Source organism: Jaculus jaculus, chromosome 3 (assembly GCF_020740685.1).
Source record: "Jaculus jaculus isolate mJacJac1 chromosome 3, mJacJac1.mat.Y.cur, whole genome shotgun sequence".
NCBI classification, from domain to species: domain Eukaryota; kingdom Metazoa; phylum Chordata; class Mammalia; order Rodentia; family Dipodidae; genus Jaculus; species Jaculus jaculus.
Window position 1 is genome coordinate 58277111 of NC_059104.1, and position 20264 is coordinate 58297374.

Genomic DNA, 20264 nt, shown 5'->3' on the forward strand with positions numbered 1-20264 from the left:
CTCTTTTTATTCACCAAAACCACATTACCAGAGACAAAGCTGAAATAGTGATGTCTAAGGGCAAATATATACTCTACAGTCTCTTCTAGAAGAAGGTGGACAATGCTCCATCCACTAAAGATGAAACCCTATGCTTTACTGTACTGAAGGTCATACATTCATATATAGGCAGGGCAGTTCTTTTTGCTGAGGTGTATGGATCATGCATTATGGAGTTAGCCCGCAGTTATGAGTAGGAGGAAATGTATTTGTGTGCCACGACCCATCAGGTGGATCTGATATTCTTTCTCCCCCCTCTTCCCCAAATTTCCCTGAGCCATGTTGGGTTCATTTTAGGTCTGCTTCAGTGATGAAGTCTTGGGAGCCTCTTTGTTTCTGGATACCTGATTTGGTAGGAGTTGATTTTTCTCTGAGTCGATCTCCTTCACCCTTGTGCTGGTACCACTTTCATTTTTTTTTTAATTTTTATTAACATTTTCCATGATTATAAAATATATCCAATGGTAATTACCTCCCTTCCCACCCCCACACTTTCCCATTTGAAATTCAATTCTCCATCATATTACCTCCCCATTACAATCATTGTAATTACATATATACAATATCAACCTATTAAGTATCCTCCTCCCTTCCTTTCTCCACACTTTATGTCTCCTTTTCAACTTACTGGCCTCTGCTACTAAGTATTTTCATTCCAACACAGAAGCCCAGTCATCTGTAGCTAGGATCCACATATGAGAGAGAACATGTGGTGCTTGGCTTTCTGGGCCTGGGTTACCTGACTTAGTATAATACTTTCCAGGTCCATCCATTTTTCTGCAAATTTCATAACTTCATTTTTCTTTACCGATGAGTAGAACTCCATTGTATAAATGTGCCACATCTTCATTATCCACTCATCTGTTGAGGGACATCTAGGCTGGTTCCATTTCCCAGCTATTATAAATTGAGCAGCAATAAACATGGTTGAGCATGTACTTCTAAGGAAATGAGATGAGTCCTTTGGATATATGCCTAGGAGTGCTATAGCTGGGTCATATGGTAGATCAATCTCTAGCTGTTTTAGGAACCTCCACACTGTTTTCCACAATGGCTGGACTGGATTGCATTCCCACCAGCAGTGCAGAAGGGTTCCCTTTTTTCCACATCCCCGCCAACATTTATGATCATTTGTTTTCATGATGGTGGCCAATCTGACAGGAGTGAGATGGAATCTCAATGTAGTTTGAATCTGCATTTCCCTGATGACTAGTGACGTAGAACAATTTTTAGATGCGTATATGCCATTCATATTTCTTCCTTTGAGAACTCTCTATTTAGCTCCATAGCCCATTTTTTGATTGGCTTGTTTGATTCCTTATTACTTAACTTTTTGAGTTCTTTGTATATCCTAGATATTAATCCTCTATCAGATATATAGCTGGCGAAGATTTTTTCCCATTCTGTAGGTTGCCTCTTTGCTTTTTTCACTGTGTCCTTTGCGGTGCAAAATCTTTGTAATTTCATTAGGTCTCAGTGGTTAATCTGTGGTTTTATTGCCTGAGCAATTGGGGTTGTATTCAGAAAGTCTTTGCCAAGACCAATATGTTGAAGGGTTTCCCCTACTTTTTCCTCTAGCAGTTTCAAAGTTTCCGGTCTGATGTTAAGGTCTTTAATCCATTTGGACTTAGTTCTTGTGCATGGCGAGAGAGAAGAATCTATTTTCATCCTTCTGCAGATATTTATCCAGTTTTCAAAACACCATTTGCTGAAGAGGCTGTCTCTTCTCCAATGAGTATTTTTGGCATTTTTATCGAATATCAGGTAGGCTATAGCTACTTGGGCTTACATCTGGGTCCTCTACTCTGTTCCACTGATCTACATGTCTGTTTTTGTGCCAGTACCATGCTGTTTTTGCTACTATGGCTCTGTAGTATAGGTTCAAATCAGGTATGGTGATACCACTAGCCTCTTTTTTGTTGCTCAGTATTATTTTAGATATTCGAGGTTTTTTGTGATTCCAAATGAATTTTTAGATTGTTTTTTCTATTTCCATGAAGAAAGCCTTTGGAATTTTGATAGGGATTGCATTAAATGTGTAGATTGCTTTAGGTAACATTGCCATTTTCACGATATTGATTCTTCCAATCCAGGAACAAGGGATGTTTCTCCACTTTCTAGTGTCTTCTGCAATTTCTCGCTTGAGTGTTTTAAAGTTCTCATTGTATAGATTTTTTACTTCCTTGGTTAGGTTTATTCCAAGGTATTTTAATTTTTTTGATGCAATTGTGAATGGGAGTGATTCTCTGATTTCATCCTCTGTGTGTTTGTTGTTAGCATATATGAAGGCTACTGATTTCTGTGTATTTATTTTGTATCCTGCTACATTGCTGTAGGTTTGGATCAGCTCTAACAGCTTGCTAGTAGAGTCTTTAGGGTCCTTTATGTATAGAATCATGTCATCTGCAAATAATGATAACTTGATTTCTTCCTTTCCAATTTGTATCCCTTTTATGTGTGTCTCTTGCCTTATTGCTATGGCTAAGACTTCCAAAACTATATTAAATAGAAGTGGGGACAGTGGACACCCTTGTCTTGCTCCTGATTTTAGTGGAAAAGCTTCCAGTTTTTCCCCATTTAGTAATATGTTGGCTGTAGGCTTGTCATAAATAGCCTTTATTATATTGAGATATGTTCCTTCTATTCCCAGTCTCTGTAGGACTTTTATCATGAAGGGATGTTGGATTTTGTCAAATGCTTTCTCTGCATCTAATGAGAAGACCATGTGATTTTTGTCCTTCAACCCGTTTATGTAATGTACTACATTTATAGATTTGTGTATGTTGAACCATCCCTGCATCTCTGGGATAAAGCCTACTTGGTCAGGGTGAATGATCTTTTTGATATACTCTTGTATTCTGTTTGCCAATATTTGGTTGAGAATTTTTGCATCTATGTTCATGAGGGAGATTAGTCTGTAATTTTCTTTTTTTGTTCTATCTTTGCCTGGTTTTGGTATCAGGGTGATGCTGGCCTCATAGAAGGAGTTTGGTAGAATTCCTTCTTTTTCTATTTCCTGGAAAAGCTTAAGAAGCAATGGTGTTAGCTCTTCCTTAAAAGTCTGGTGAAATTCAGCAGTGAATCCATCTGGGCCTGGGCTTTTTGTAGTTGGGAGATTATTGATAACTGTTCGGATCTCACAGTTTGTTATAGGTCTATTTAAGTGATTAATCTCATTTTGATTTAATTTAGGTAGGTCATATAGATCAAGGAAATCATCCATTTCTTTCAGATTTTCATACTTTGTGGAGTATATGCTTTTATAGTATGTCCCCTATGATTTTTTGGATTTCTCTGGAATCTGTTGTGATGTTACCTTGTTCATCTCTGATTTTATTAATTTGTGTCTCTTCTCTCTTTCTTTTGATCAGATTTGATAAGGGTTTATCAATCTTGTTTATCCTTTCAAAGAACCAACTCTTTGTTTCATTAATTCTTTGGATTGTTCTTTTTGTTTCTATTTCATTAATTTCTGTACTAATCTTTACTATTTCTTCCCGTCTACTGAGTTTTGGTTTGCCTTGTTCTTCTTTTTCTAAGGCTTTAAGGCGAAGCATTAGGTTGTTTACTTGCGACCTTTCTAATTTCTTAATATAGTGCACTTAAGGCTATAAATTTACCTCTTAGAACTGCCTTCATAGTGTCCCAGAGATTTCGGTATGTTGTGTTCTCATTATCATTTGACTCTATAAAGTTTTTGATTTCCTTTTTGATTTCTTCATTGACCCACTCATCATTTAGTAGTGTATTGTTTAGTTTCCATGATTTTGTGTATGCTCTATAGCCTTTCTTGCTACTGATTTGTAGTTTGATTCCATTGTGGTCAGATAGAATGCAAGGAATTATTTCAATTTTCCTGAATTTGTTAAGATTTGCTTTGTGTCCTAATATATGGTCTATTTTAGAGAATGTTCCATGTGCTGCTGAAAAGAATGTATATTCTGCAGCCTTTGGATGAAATGTCCTGTATATATCTATTAGGTCCATTCCTTCTATGACCTCATTTAGTCCAGATGCCTCTCTGTTTATTCTTTCCCTGGATGACCTGTCAATTGATGAGAGTGGGGTGTTAAAGTCACCCACCACCACTGTGTTTGGTGTTATCTGTGACCTTAGTTCTAATAGTGCTTGTTTGACGAATTTGGGAGCCCCCATGTTAGGTGCATATATGTTTAGTATTAAAATGTCCTCCTGTTGGAGTGTGCCCTTAATCAATATAAAGTGACCTTCCTTATCTTTCTTGACTAACATCGGACTAAAGTCTACCCTGTCTGATATTAGGATAGCAACCCCTGCTTGTTTTCTAGGCCCATTTGCTTGAAACACCGTCTTCCAACCTTTCACCCTAAGATAATGTCTATCCTTTGTAGAAAGGTGAGTTTCTTGGAGACAAGAAATTGTAGGATCCTGCTTTTTAACCCAGTCTGCTAATCTATGTCTTTTCGTTGGGGCATTGAGACCGTTGATATTAAGAGATATTATTGAAAGGTGTGTATTTATGTTTGCCATTTTTGTGTGTGTGTGTGTGTGTTTCTGGTTCTACCTGTGCTCTCTTCTGTTAACTGGTATTTGAGTATAGCTTGTTTTTTCTAGGTTCCCTTTATGTGTGCTTTTCCTTTTGTTCAGCATGGAGGATTCTATCAAGTATTTTCTGTAGAGCTGGTTTTGTCTTCAAATACTCCTTTAACCTGCTTTTGTCATGGAATGTCTTTATTTCTCCATCTATTTGAATGGATAACTTTGCAGGATAAAGTAACCTTGGTTGACAGTTGTTATCTTTCAGAACTTGGAATATATCACTCCAAGCCCTTCTGGCTTTAAAAGTTTGTGTTGAATGATCTGCTGTAATCCTGATGGGCTTGCTTTTGTAGGTAACTTGATTTTTCTCTCTAACTGCTTTCAATATTTTTTCTTTGGTGTGTGTGTTTGGAAGTTTGATTATAATATGGCGAGGAGAGGTTCTTTCTGGGTTTTGCCTGGCTGGAGTTCTAAAGGCTTCCTGTATCTGTATTGGCACCTCTTTCCCAATTTGGGGGAAATTTTCCTCTATGATTTTGTTGAAGACGCCTACTATGCCTCTGGAGTGGAGTTCTTCTCCTTCTACTATGCCCTGAATTCTTATATTGGATCTTTTCATAGTGTCCCGAATATCTTGAAATTCCCACTCATACTTTTCTATAAGTTTGTCTTTCTTTTTGTTGGACTGCATTAGGTCTGCCACCTGGTCTTCTAGCTTAGATATTCTATCCTCTCCCTCATCCATCCTACTGGTGAGATTTTCTACAGAGTTTTTTATTTCATTAACTGTGTTCTTCATTGGTAGTAATTCTGACTGGTTTTTCTTTATTATTTCTATTTCCCTATTTATGTCTTGTATTGCCTTCTTTATTTCATTAAATTTGTGTCCTGCCTCTTCTTTGATTCCTTTGATTTCGTCTTCGATTTCCTCTTTGATTTCTTCTTTGATTGTTTTCATGTGTTCTTTGACCTCTTTGAACATATTTATAATTATTCTTTTGAACTCTTTCTCAGGCATTTCCTCTAACTCTTTCTCACTGGAGGACATTTCTGATGCATTAATACTTTTAGGTGGATTTATATCGTCTTGCTTTTTAGTGTTTCTTGTGTTATAATGTATATATTTTTGCATCTTGGATTAAGTTAATGCCTGGATTTTCTAGCTAGCTGTGTATTCTTAGCTGTCTCAATTGATTTGATGTAATATATTTTCAGGGTAGGACCTTAAGGTATTAGGTGTGGCTCTTACGACTCTCAGAGTATCTACAAAGATGTTCTTAGGGGTTGAGTTTCCCTGCTATAGGAGTATTCAAGCAGGCTGAGTGGAATAAAATACAGGTAGATTCTAAAATTTAACTAAACACTGTACACATTCAATCAAAAACAGCCCCGAGTATGTATGCAAGAGTAGTTATTTTAATGAGCAGATCCTCTATCAACAAAGAGGTTTAGATTTCTGGTCTGTTGAGGGATCCAAGTCAGCTTGTGACCAAGTGAGACCCTTCCCTGGTGCAATCCCAGTTACCTTGGGTGATTTTGGTCTCAGTCAATTGCTGCCTGGGTCGTCGGGCTGCTGTTCTGATTTCTGGAGCTGGGCACTTGCTTTTCCTATGGGGCAAACTGAGCCACTGCTGCTGCCTCTGCTGCTGCTGTAGCTGCCAGTGCTGGAACCACCACTGCTGCTGAAGCTGCTGCTGCTGTGTCCACTGCCACTGCTCCCCCTGAAGCTACTGCTGCCGAGTCTGCCACTGCTGCTGCTCCTGGGTCTGCTGCTGCTGGGGCTGCTGGTATCGGTCCTGGAGCCGCTGATGTTGCTCCTGAACTCTGCTCCTGCTTGGGTCCCGTTTTCAGCCCAAGTTGGCGTGGCCGGATCCCAGGCTGCTGCTCTGTTCACCGGAGCTGGGTTCAGGCAGTGGGGGAGGGGAGGGAGCCGCCGCTGCTCTGGTTGTCTCGCTGTTCCACGTGTTCTCCTACCTCGCGGTCTGCTCCTCCGCTGCTCGCTGCCGCTCTCCCCTCACGTTTCCGAGTTGCGGAGAGCGTGGTGTGAGGGGAAAATCCCGCACCTGGCTTTTCCTGCGGTTCAAGCCGAGTCTGGCGGCTTTCTGCTGCGCCACGGCCGCGGCGGTTGGCCGAGCTGCCGGAGCCGCTTTTCCCGCCTCTGCAGGCTCTGGATGCTCTATAACTCTTCTACTTCTCCGCTGCCGCTTCAATTTCCTATACATCTCACTTTTTAGTAAAAGTGTGTATTTTGCTGAGTTTTTTTGGTCTTTTCCCCCACTAGGCTGCTTTGGCGTGGTTCCTACGCCGTCATCTTAACCGGAAGTCCCACTTTCATTTTTTGAATTCCTGTCAAGTTGGCTCAGCAACTACTCAGGGCAGTTCACTTTTAAGCACACTAGTTGTTTTGTCAATTATTCTTAGTTACAGCTCTTGAGAGTTAATTTTTTCAGAGGTTCTTAAAGAGGGCAAAAAAGGCAAGGCTTAATTAAAACTGGAATGTTTTAAATCCTTTTGGCACAATTGCAGTCATGAAATACTCACATCTTTGGAGGGCTGTACTGGTTTGTCAAACAAGCAACCTGTTTCAGGTGCGTCCTTTAAATGGCTTGCTCATTTTGAGATCAACAGTTTAACTCAAGTCTTCTAAAACAATGTAAAAGAGTCACAGATATGTGCACCATTTTGCTTTGTTGAGTTCTTAACTATTTACCATGAGCATACTGACATACAGATTACTTCTGGGTTTGTTTTCATGGACATGCTTGCCTTCACAAATGTAAAACACCTGTAACATCCACACGGGTCATTGTCAAAGGCATGAAACTTTTCACGTACCGTCCTAGAGGTGTATGAAATGAAGACTCAGTATTGTTGACTGGAACTGTTTTGACATACCCTACCCTACAATAAAAGACATTTTTTTCTGACTTGACACTGGGAATAAAAAAAAAGGAAATTATATCAGAATAAGTTCCCTCAGAAATAAGGACTGGGCTTATTTTACAGACAGATTTTTTTAAAGCAATCTATATATTCAGAATCACTTAACCAACTGGACCCCCCCCCCCCACTGCTACGTTATCTATCACTTATGGCTAATGTACATTCATGCCCCAAACTATTTTCCTGGAGTGCTGCAGCTCCTCAGATAAAACAGTAACATTTCCACAAATGTTCCCATCAACCTCAACCTAGAGGCAAGACTTAGGAATGTCACGTGTTTCAGCTCTCTGATAGAGTGCCTCCTCCCCTTCTTCAGAGCCTTCTTCCACTTGCTTGCCATGAAAACAACAACAACACACACACACACATGCATCCTACTAAGGATGCCTTGCTACCAGGCCCAGAAAAGTTTTCTTAAGGAACTTTCATTTTTTGAAGTCCTGACAAGTTGGCTCAGCAACCACTCAGGGCAGTTCACTGTTAAGCAACTTTTAAGAACACTGTCCAGCAATTTGGCAATCTTCTCACAGATTCTTTACTTGATGCTGTCAGTCACTCATTTGCAGATTTGAGTTTCTCAGCATGAAAAATAGCTTCTGCATTATACTTGAGAAGGGCCAACATTTCTTTGAACTATTACTTCAAAGGGTCTCAGGAAATGGGAACCACAGTAGACATGCTTAAGCCATGCTCAATTCAGCCTCAAAAATCCAAAGCTACTAAATTAATATTGATTCATTAAGATGGAGTTTGCTTTGAGTAGAATGTTAAGAATTGTGTAAAAATAACAGCAGGACAGAGAAAGAAAGAAAAGAATAGGTGTGACCAACCAGCTTTATTTGTCTAGGATATAAGGTTCCTTGATAAGGACTTAAGTGCTTAAATAGTCCTAGGCAAACCTGAGATGGCTGTCCTAATGTTGAAATTTTCTAAGAATCAACTCACCTCCCTACTACCTATTCCTACATAGTGAACTAACATGAAAAGTTAGCACATAAATTATTGAAATGGAATAAAATATTTCCCTTCTAGGAATTATACTGATTAACAAATATTATATACCCTGTTTATCTCTCTTTAAAACTCCACTTGATTTCCAAATGAATATTTACAATAAATTAGTGCTAAGTTGTTTTGGTATGAATCTAAAAGCTCACTCCTTGTTTGGTGATGCTATTTTTGTGGACTGTGGAATATTTGAAGCTGAGGCTTGGCTGGTGACTTTAGGTCACAAAGGGCAGGATTTTTCAAGTTATACTGGCCTCTGGTTCCAGCCATGCTCTCTGCTTTTGAGATTTCCACCATGTGCATAAACACCGCCACACTCTTTAGCATGGGATGAGCAATTCCACCATGCCTTCCCCACTGTGATCAACTGAAACTCTCTGAAACCAGGAGCCCAAGCACACCTATTCTCTATTCTCTCATAAGTTGAAGTATATTGCTATGATAACACAAATGTAATTAATTCAGACATGTCAGTCATGTGAGTAAATTCTAATTGGTCCACATGCCAATATACATACATGCACTGCATGGTGGAACAGAAAATTCTGAAGAATATCTGTTATCTCTATTATCATCTCAAATCACGAACACCATGGACAAAAAGATAAGGATTTGTTTAAATAGCACTTCAATAAAACTAAATACATAAATAAATAAATAAATAAACCTGGACAGTCTATGGGCTTTAAACTTTGGCATTGAAAAGTGTGAACTTTCCCTTCTGCTAGTGCCACAAAGTATACTTGTAGCTAATAAATAAAAACATAGTTTTACAGGTAAAGCTTAGGAAATAAAAAAAGAAAGCAACATCTGTGTCAAGAAGACACTAAAAAAGTAAAGTCTGCATTGCTTGACCTGAAAACTATCACAGCTTGTCTGAATTACATGACCACCTGTCACAACTGTGCTTCAGATTCTTCTAAAACAGTAAGAGTTTGTCACATATGTGGAATGTGCAGGATTTAAATGATTGTAGACCATAAGGCCAATGAATATGAAAGCTTTCAAAACCAAAACCAGGACTTACTGCCTCCCAAAGTCACTACCTGAGGGTGCTACCTGAGGGTGGCCACCTAGAACTCTTACAGTGAGATGTAGCATTAAAACAACAGTATCATCAATGCACTTAGCTCAGAGTAAACCAGGGTGGATTCATAAGACTGAATTCATAAACAACCACTTGGCATAAATCATTTAGCAGTTTCTCAGAAGATTATTGAGTCTGTTTTCAGGATGGGAGGAATAATAGATAATCAACTAGACAGTAAAATTTGAGGGGTTGAATATAATATGAAGTTCTGCTAAAAGTGTCACCTGCCTTATCACTGCAGTCAAATTTGTATTGCTGCCATAAAACACCTGACCAAGAGCAGCTTGCGGGTGAAAAGTGTTTATTTTGACTTGTAGACTTGAGGGGAAGTTCCATAATGGCAGAGGAAAATGGTGGCATGAGCAGAGAGTGGACATCACCTCTTAGTCAACATCAGATGGAAATCAGCAACAGAAGAATGTGCCAAACACTGGCAAATGAAAGCTGGCGAACCACCCATAAGCCCACTCCAATGATACACTGCCTCCAAAAGGCTTCAATTGTTAAATTACCACCAGCTGGGGAATCTAAGAATTCAGAACACATAATTTTATGGGGGACACGTGAATCAAACCACCACAACTTACCCTAATAACAAAGGCTGAAATTTCATGACTCACGGAATTACCAATTGGTTAAAAATTTGCCCATCTTCCTATGTACCATTTTCAAAATACTAGGAAGTGAAAGATAAAATGTTTTACATATATGTTTACCTCTGGGATCACTTTTTACCTTGCTGCCTTTTTCAAATATCTCCCAGTTTCTTCCCCTGGCAAATATAATTTCTGGGAGGTCAGGCCTAAGCATGGTGCAGTTACTAGAAAACCCTGCATCTCTCCCTCAGAAGTATTATGGTGAAACCTCCAGTCATTCTTATGACCTACTATGCATGTTTTACAAGTCCTCCAAGTGGATCAAGCCCTGCTTGATTTCTCAGTCCATAACATTGTATGTTGAAATTCTTGACCTATTTTAAATAACGCAGAAGTCTCACTTTATCTTGGCCCATATTTCCATTCTCTGAAATGTTCTTTGCTTTTATTCTTTACCTTCAAGGACTTTCTCTTTTTTGTTTGTTTGTTTCAAGAGCAAGTTCTGTGGCACCATTGATTTTTATTTCATTTACAATGTTTTCGTACCCTTTCATTACATCAGTTACTTCACTTCATTGTAAAAAGAACTATTTTTAATTCATAACATTGGTGTAATCCAATAAAATCATGTAACTTTATTATAAATATTATATGTAGATAGGTGAAAGAGATGGGGGGGGAGAGGGAGAGAGATTGAAGTTGCCTATGAATTCATTACATAAGTAATGTCTGTTTTTATTTGTGTCATTCCATCCAGTATACGTGTGGCTGTATCTTTATTCTCCTTGAACGACAGAGTAAAGCTTGCCTATAGACTCTCATCCGCATTCACTTCAAGCCATATGTGCTTTGAGATGCATTCCAGCTTACATACATTAGAACTAGAAGGAGCCAGAACAATCAAAGTCAAGTTACTTATCTCATAGCTGAACATACTGAGGCTAAGATACTCCTCTGAGCTTCACCATGCAGCTGCATTGGTTACACTCAACATGGATTAAAGCAAGTGGGTTCAGCTGCACAGATTATATAATACCCAAGCATAATTTATATAAATTAGAGAGCCTGCATATTTATAAAAGTTGACATACAGGCTTAGCTCCTTCTTTGCTGCCTTTTTCAAATATCTCCCAAATATCTACAATGTCTGATGAAAGGGGCATAAAATATGCATTTATTCTGCTGGTGTACAGCCCTACACACCAGCGGCAGCACATGTGGAGAAATATGAGTAGGAGAAAGAGTGCTAATTCATCTCATGAAACAATGCTTTGGAGCCTAGATGTGGTCGTGAATGCAGGTGGACAACTAACAAATATGATGATATGAGAAGTGTTCTTAGTTTCCCTGATACATTCTTTTCCTTAGCACATTTTATAAATAGTTCCACCTATCAATTTTGAGTTGTACCTCATCCATATCCAAAGGTACCATTTCCTCCATTCTACAGTTTAATTCCCAAATTCTACTCTGGAAATATCAGGAGGAATACATAAAGGATCAGTTCTAATAAGAAGAGTGCACCACGAAGGGATCTTCTGGCAATAGGTCTATAGCCAAATCATCACATTGTCAATCATGACTTCAAAACTTCATATTCTCATACAAACACCCATAAAATTATACATACTATGTGTTCATTGATTAGTAGATAAAGTTCTGTACCATATCTCAGTATTCTTGATTGATATTAATTTATGCCTCATATTTAGAATAGACATGCAAAAATAGACATGCAAAAAATGAATATATGGGGCTGGAGAGATAGCTTAGATGTTAAGGTGCTTGCCTGTGAAGCCTAAGAACCCAGGTTTAATTCCCAGGCATCCATGTAAGATAGATGCACAAGGTTGCACATACATCTGGAGTTAATTTTCAGGCTCTGTAATGCCCATTCTTTCTCTCTCTCTCTCTCTCTCTCTCTCTCTCGGTCTCTCTCTCTTAGCCTCTTTGTCTCTATCTCTCTCTCAGATAAACAAATAAATAAGAAAGCAAAAAAAACACAAAATAATAGAATATATATATAGTAATTTCAGACAAAGTCTTTCTATATAGCCCAAGCTAACCTTGGCAGATGATACTAATCCACCTGAGTGCTGAGATAATGAATATTTTTGATTAGGCACATTGGAATATGAGTATATAATTTGTCTTATAAAACTAAACTAAGATATATAATGGAGATAATGTGTTTCAATGTAAATACTCTCATGGAAATATTTCAACATTGCTTAGTATCTCAAAAAGAAACAAATTACTCATTTTCAGCTAAAGAAAATGAATGGAAACAGCATTCCTATAATCTCCTCTGGAAATCAAAAACTTTAATAATTCATTGGAAATTTGCATATGAGATAGTTTCAAAAATCACTTCAATGAGCTCACTTTGTGAAGAGGCACACAGAGTTGCATGGGGACCACGGAACAAGAGTAGTACTACTGTGGATGCAGAGTTCAGAGAAGGAAGTGGGTTATCACGCTTCTCCAGATTTCTACCACAGAGCACTTGTGATCCTAAGTGTACTGAGCACAGAATAGTTGCCTTGAAGTGATCAGCGATTTAGTTATCCTTACTGCTTTGAAGGAGTGTGAATTAGAAACTTATAGAGTAGGTATAGAGATTTTTTCTGGGTAAATACAATTGTGGGGAAATATACATGAATGGTAGGTACATGCTGCACATTTTCAAAAATGCTTATACGTCTTATATAATATTACAGAATCAATCATTCCTGATCTGTGATAGAAACAAGGTGAATAACATTGTTATGAAAGGTTATCATTTATGTGAAAGTAGTAGAAAGGAGAACAGAAGGAAATATGTGATCTAAGTATCAAATATCTTCTGAAGCATGTAGAAGAAATTAGTAACTGAATTCTGGCTTCAGTTGGGGCTTGAGTGGCTCAGGGACAAGAATGACAGGGACACTTTCCACTGAGTACCTTTTGACATTTGAATCAAGTGACATGCCAATTTATTAAAAAAAAAAAAAAAGGAAAACTTAAGTAAAAGAAACTTTTATACTTTTTTTCAAATGGCATCTGTTTTAACCTAGCTGCTGCCCATGTCTTCTTCTTTTTTTTGTGTGTGTGTGTGTCTTAGTAAATGGCATTTGTCTTACAAGCTTTCTGCATCACTATCTTCTGTAATAATTGTTCTTTCTAGTAAAATGTCACATTTCATCATGCTATGTCTTGGGGAGTTATATATAACTCATGGAATAGAGCTGCACCAACATTTCATACCACATTCCTGATATTTATTTATAGCTGTAAGCCTGACGTTTTATGAACTACTATTTTTTCTAAAGAAACAGAGCTAACTGCTCCATAGACCTTGAACTTGATTTATTTTCTTTATCTTAGTTTGACCTAGTTCTGCATCTTGAAGTCTGCTAATGCTATGTCCTTGAAGGTGGAGAAAAAATAAATCCCCAGTGGTTGGAATATAAATCATACAGAAGTGAACTACTTGAGCAGAGTGTTGGAAATTCATTTCCCCTTTTCCTGATATAAGCTTTCAGGAGTTGTTCCTTTATTTTGCTTTATTTTTCTAATTCATAAATTAAATAATTGCAGAACTGAGTGAAGAATACTGAGCAAAGGTCTTTGTGCTTTCATAACATTTTGAATAATTATTTTAAATGAGATATATAGAACAAGAGAAAGAAAAAAGGAATTCTTAGCCTAGGAAATTTAGAAATATGAGTAAAATTACATATTTTTATTATCACTCCCCCAGTCTAAGTACATGAATTTTAATGTTTTAGGTAGAATATATATTTGGACACTTTTCAATATACAACACAAGAACGTGTTACGAAGTTGCCTAATAGTTTCCCTTTATTTGTGGCCTACAATATCACATACTTTAGTGACAAGAATTCACATATGCCATTTTGGAAATTCAGTATTTACATTAAAACACTAATTGCCAATAAAACACTACTTTAAAATGTCAGTGTTCTGAAACACATTTTCTCATCCAATGAAATGGAGTGCAAGGTAGGTAGAAATAATATAAATAACCTATAGACCATTTACTAAGAACTATTCTGTGTTATTTTTATTTGATAATGAATCATTGCAATAAGTCTGATAAATCCTTGCTATGCTCCAATTTTTGTGGGATAGGAGAAATCAAAAGTATAAAAAACTGCCATTACAATTTTGCAGACAAGGAATTGTTCTTGTCCATTGGTCCTTTGTGGATAAGGATTAATTCTATTGTGTCTGGGGCAAGGTTGTGTGATGAAACTGTTGTCACTGGCAACAGGCTAGCTGCATATGCATGTTTTAGAAAAGACAAAAGAATGTGGTTTGCGGAGGTTCTCATAAAAAGTGTCTGGCATAGAGTGAAAGTAATTTTGGAACTGGACAATCTTTCAGCTACATCTGAAATCTAAGTATCATCATGCATTTCAGAGGCTTTCTGCTTAGAAACAAGAATAAATATGAACTCATGTATAGGTTTAAAAAATAAAAACTCAGACTGAAGGAATGAGAGAGAATTGTCTGTCAGTCCAAAGAAACCACACATGAAGTCTAAAAGTGAAGACCATATTAACCCTATGGAGTTGTAAGGAACAGGTCTGCTGAGAGAATGAATGGTTGCTCTCAGTAACCCAGTAACATGGAAATGCAAGTGTAAATGTAGCAAGGCTGGTGAGAAAATGTATCTGAGAAATAGAGGAAGGAGTTCTAGATTCACAGTTATGAGTGGTTCATGCCATAACTTTAAAGGTACTATGGTTGGATGTCAAGAAGCAAAAGTCAACATTCATCAGGAACATTATCCTGAGGTTGGTGTAGAGATCAGATTGCAGTCAGGTAAAGTCAAAGCAGAGAGATCATTGTGGATGCTGTCAGAGTTAACTCAAACAAGATGGTTGGGGATGAAAATCATTTGGGTAAGGAAGGGGAGTAAGTTGGGTACCACTGCAGAGTAGGGAGGGCTTATTGTCTCAAACCTCCAAAGAACAAAAATTTCTATACTAGGTAATGTGCTATGATATCCCCATGTGAATAGGTAAACGTTTCCAATTATCCCCTTAACAGAATGTGATCCTTGGTCCCATGAATGAAATGCTAGTCATACAGGAGCATCATTGGCACTGGTTTTGTACACTCAAAATTTATTTTCTCCTTATTAGAATTATTGGACTTGATGTATGTAAAAATTCAGATCAATTTCAGAAGTGTTGAATTATTATTCTTTATTATCTCTAGAGGATGAATCTAAAAAGGATATTCATTTAGTCAAGAGTACAATATTCTGAGTTCAATGCTGAAAATTACTTAAGAAAATCAGCTCCTTTTGTTCCACAGGACAGATTTGAAAAGTAGATTTTATCCTAAAGTTGTTGAGAGAAAAACAACTTCACAGATTAAATTTTGCTTTCATTTAGCACTAAGAGAAGAGTTATGATAATGTGTCTCCATGGAGGCAGAGTACATCTCTGGAATTGGGCTTTGTTAGAGAGTTTGCCGGACTCTTCTTCCATCTGCTCATTTGTGGTCCTTATTTGTTTATCTATCTGTGAATGGGTAATTATTCCCCACCCTTTTGTCCCCTTAATGTAAGTGTTCTGGTTCATCAGTCTTGTTTCCCTCGATTGTTTCTTATGATAATCATCATGCCAGTGGGTGATATTTTTTTTCAGTTAATTACAATTTTCTTTGTCATGCAAATTTCAAGATTAATAATGGCATAAGGAGATAAGAAAAGTCTTTTCAGAGTTTTTGTATTTTACCACATATTGACTCATTATTTAGACAAAATCTTTTTTTCTTCTTTTATTGACACATTTGAAATCCTTAGAGTTAAATTATCATTTTGGCTTAAAAAATTCTGCAGGGAAAGGATTAATATCCAACATCCAGGTAGCACTGAAGTTTTGATCAAAAATAGTCTTAATGTTACAAAGACAAATATATTCCAGTGAACTAGGGCCTTTACATTTTATTCAATTTGTTTTTATGCCAAGTTTGAGATAAGCACTTCTGTTTTCTAACTATTAATCATAAGCAATTAGTAATTCCAAAACTCACGTTTTTCTTTTAACCATGTATGATATTAAAATTGTTGCTCACAATAATTAACTACAAATATTTGGACTTGTACTTTTTTTTAAATTTTTATTAACATTTTCCATGATTATAAAATATATCCCATGGTAATTCCCTCCCTCCCCACCCCCACACTTTCCCATTTGAAATTCCATTCTCCATCATATTACCTCCCCATTACAATCATTGTAATTACATATATACAATATCAACCTATTAAGTATCCTCCTCCCTTTCTTTCTCCACCCTTTATGTCTCCTTTTCAACTTACTGGCCTCTGCTACTAAGTATTTTCATTCTCACGCAGAAGCCCAGTCATCTGTAGCTAGGATCCACATATGAGAGAGAGCATGTGGCGCTTGGCTTTCTGGGCCTGGGTTACCTGACTTAGTATAATACTTTCCAGGTCCATCCATTTTTCTGCAAATTTCATAACTTCATTTTTCTTTAGCGCTGAGTAGAACTCCATTGTATAAATGTGCCACATCTTCATTATCCACTCATCTGTTGAGGGACATCTAGGCTGGTTCCATTTCCCAGCTATTATAAATTGAGCAGCAATAAACATGGTTGAGCATGTACTTCTAAGGAAATGAGATGAGTCCTTTGGATATATGCCTAGGAGTGCTATAGCTGGGTCATATGGTAGATCAATCTCTAGCTGTTTTAGGAACCTCCACACTATTTTCCACAATGGCTGGACCAGATTGCATTCCCACCAGCAGTGCAGAAGGGTTCCTTTTTTTCCACATCCCGGCCAACATTTATGATCATTTGTTTTCTTGATGGTGGCCAATCTGACAGGATTGAGATGGAATCTCAATGTAGTTTTAATCTGCATTTCCCTGATGACTAGTGACGTAGAACATTTTTTTAGATGCTTATATACCATTCGTATTTCTTCCTTTGAGAACTCTCTATTTAGCTCCATAGCCCATTTTTTGATTGGCTTGTTTGATTCCTTATTATTTAACTTTTTGTGTTCTTTGTATATCCTAGATATTAATCCTCTATCAGATATATAGCTGGCAAAGATTTTTTCCCATTCTGTAGGTTGCCTCTTTGCTTTTTTCACTGTGTCCTTTGCGGTGCAAAATCTTTGTAATTTCATTAGGTCCCAGTGGTTAATCTGTGGTTTTATTGCCTGAGCAATTGGGGTTGTATTCAGAAAGTCTTTGCCAAGACCAATATGTTGAAGGGTTTCCCCTACTTTTTCCTCTAGCAGTTTCAAAGTTTCCAGTCTGATGTTAAGGTCTTTAATCCATTTGGACTTAATTCTTGTGCATGGCGAGAGAGAAGAATCTATTTTCATCCTTCTGCAGATATATATCCAGTTTTCAAAACACCATTTGCTGAAGAGGCTGTCTCTTCTCCAGTGAGTATTTTTGGCATTTTTATCGAATATCAGGTGGCTATAGCTACTTGGGCTTACATCTGGGTCCTCTATTCTGTTCCACTGATCTACATGTCTGTTTTTGTGCCAGTACCATGCTGCTTTTGTTACTATGGCTCTGTAGTATATTCTGCAGCCTTTGGATGAAATGTCCTGTATATATCTGTTAGATCCATTCCTTCTATGACCTCATTTAGTCCAGATGCCCCTCTGTTTATTCTTTCTCTGGATGACCAGTCAATTGATGAGAGTGGGGTTTAAAGTCACCCACCACCACTGTGTTTGGTGTTATCTGTGACCTTAGTTCTAATAGTGCTTGTTTGACGAATTTGGGAGCCCCCATGTTAGGTGCATATATTTTTAGGATTGTAATGTCCTCCTGATGGAGTGTGCCCTTAATCAATATGAAGTGACCTTCCTTATCTTTCTTGACTAACGTCAGACTAAAGTCTACCCTGTCTGATATTAGGATAGCAACCCCTGCTTGTTTTCTAGGCCCATTTGCTTGAAACACCGTCTTCCAACCTTTCACCCTCAAGTAATGTCTATCCTTTGTAGAAAGGTGAGTTTCTTGGAGACAACAAATTGTAGGATCCTGCTTTATAACCCAGTCTGCAAATCTATGTCTTTTCATTGGGGCATTGACACTGCTGATATTAAGAGATATTATTGAAAGGTGTGTATTTATGTTTGCCATTTGTGTGTGTGTGTGTGTGTTTCTGGTTCTACCTGTGCTCTCTTCTGTTAACTGGTATTTGAGTACAGCTTGTTTTTTTTTAGGTTCCTTATATGTGTGCTTTTCCTTTTGTTCAGCATGGAGGATTCTATCAAGTATTTTCTGTAGAGCTGGTTTTGTCTTCAAATACTCCTTTAACCTGCTTTTGTCATGGAATGTCTTTATTTCTCCATTTTTGAATGGATAACTTTGCAGGATAAAGTAACCTTGGTTTACAGTTGTTATCTTTCAGAACTTGGAATATATCACTCCAAGCCCTTCTGGCTTTAAAAGTTTGTGTTGAATAATCTGCTGTAATCCTGATGGGCTTGCTTTTGTAGGTAACTTGATTTTTCTCTCTAACTGCTTTCAATATTTTTTCTTTGGTGTGTGTGTTTGGAAGTTTGATTATAATATGGCGAGGAGAGGTTCTTTCTGGGTTTTGTCTGGCTGGGGTTCTAAAGGCTTCCTGTATCTGTATTGGCACCTCTTTCCCAATTTGGGGGAAATTTTCCTCTATGATTTTGTTGAAGACGCCTACTATGCCTCTGGAGTGGAGTTCTTCTCCTTCTACTATGCCCTGAATTCTTATATTGGATCTTTTCATAGTGTCCCGAATATCTGGAAATTCCCACTCTTACTTTTCTATAATTTTTTTTTTTCTCTTTGTTGGACTGCATTAGGTCTGCCACCTGGTCTTCTAGCTTAGATATTCTGTCCTCTCCCTCATCCATCCTACTGGTGAGATTTTCTACAGAGTTTTTATTTCATTAACTGTGTTCTTCATTGGTAGTAATTCTGACTGGTTTTTCTTTATTATTTCTATTTCCCTATTTATGTCTTGTATTGCCTTCTTTATTTCATTAAATTGGTGTCCTTCCTCTTCTTTGATTCCTTTGATTTCCTCTTCGATTTCCTCTTTGATTTCTTCTTTGATTGTTTTCATGTGTTCTTTGACCTCTTTGAACATATTTATAATTATTCTTTTGAACTCTTTCTCAGTCATTTCCTCTAACTCCTTCTCACTGGAGGACATTTCTGATGCATTAATAGTTTTAGGTGGATTTATATCGTCTTGCTTTTTTGTGTTTCTTGTGTTATAATGTATATATTTTTGCATCTTGGATTAAGTTAATGCCTGGATTTTCTAGCTAGCTGTGTATTCTTAGCTGTATCAATTGATTTGATGTAATATATTTTCAGGGTAGGACCTTAAGGTGCTAGGTGTGGCTCTTAAGACTCTCAGAGTATCTACAAAGATGTTCTTAGGGGTTGAGTTTCCCTGCTATAGGAGTATTAAAGCAGGCTGAGTGGAATAAAATATAGGTAGATTCTAAAATTTAACTAAACACTGTACATATTCAATCAAAAACAGCCCCGAGTATGTATGCAAGAGTAGTTATTTTAATGACCAGATCCTCTATCAACAAAGAGGTTTAGATTTCTGGTCTGTTGAGGGATCTAAGTCAGCTTGTGACCAAGTGAGACCCTTCCCTGGTGCAATCCCAGTTACCTTGGGTGATTTTGGTCTCAGTTCAGTTGCTGCCTGGGTCGTCGGGCTGCTGTTCTGATTTCTGGAGCTGGGCACTTGCTTTTCCTATGGGGCAAACTGAGCCACTGCTGCTGCCTCTGCTGCTGCTGTGTCCACTGCCACTGCTCCCCATGAAGCTGCTGCTGCCGAGTCTGCCGCTGCTGCCACTCCTGGGTCTGCTGCTTCTGGGGCCGCTGTTACCGGTGCTGGAGCCGCTGATGTTGATGCCGAACTCTGCTCCTGCTTGGGTCCCATTGTCAGCCCAAGTTGGTGTGGCCGGGTCCCACTGCTCTGTTCGCCGGAGCTGGGCTCAGGCGGTGGGGGAGGGGAGGGAGCCACGGCTGCTCTGGTTCTCTTGCTGT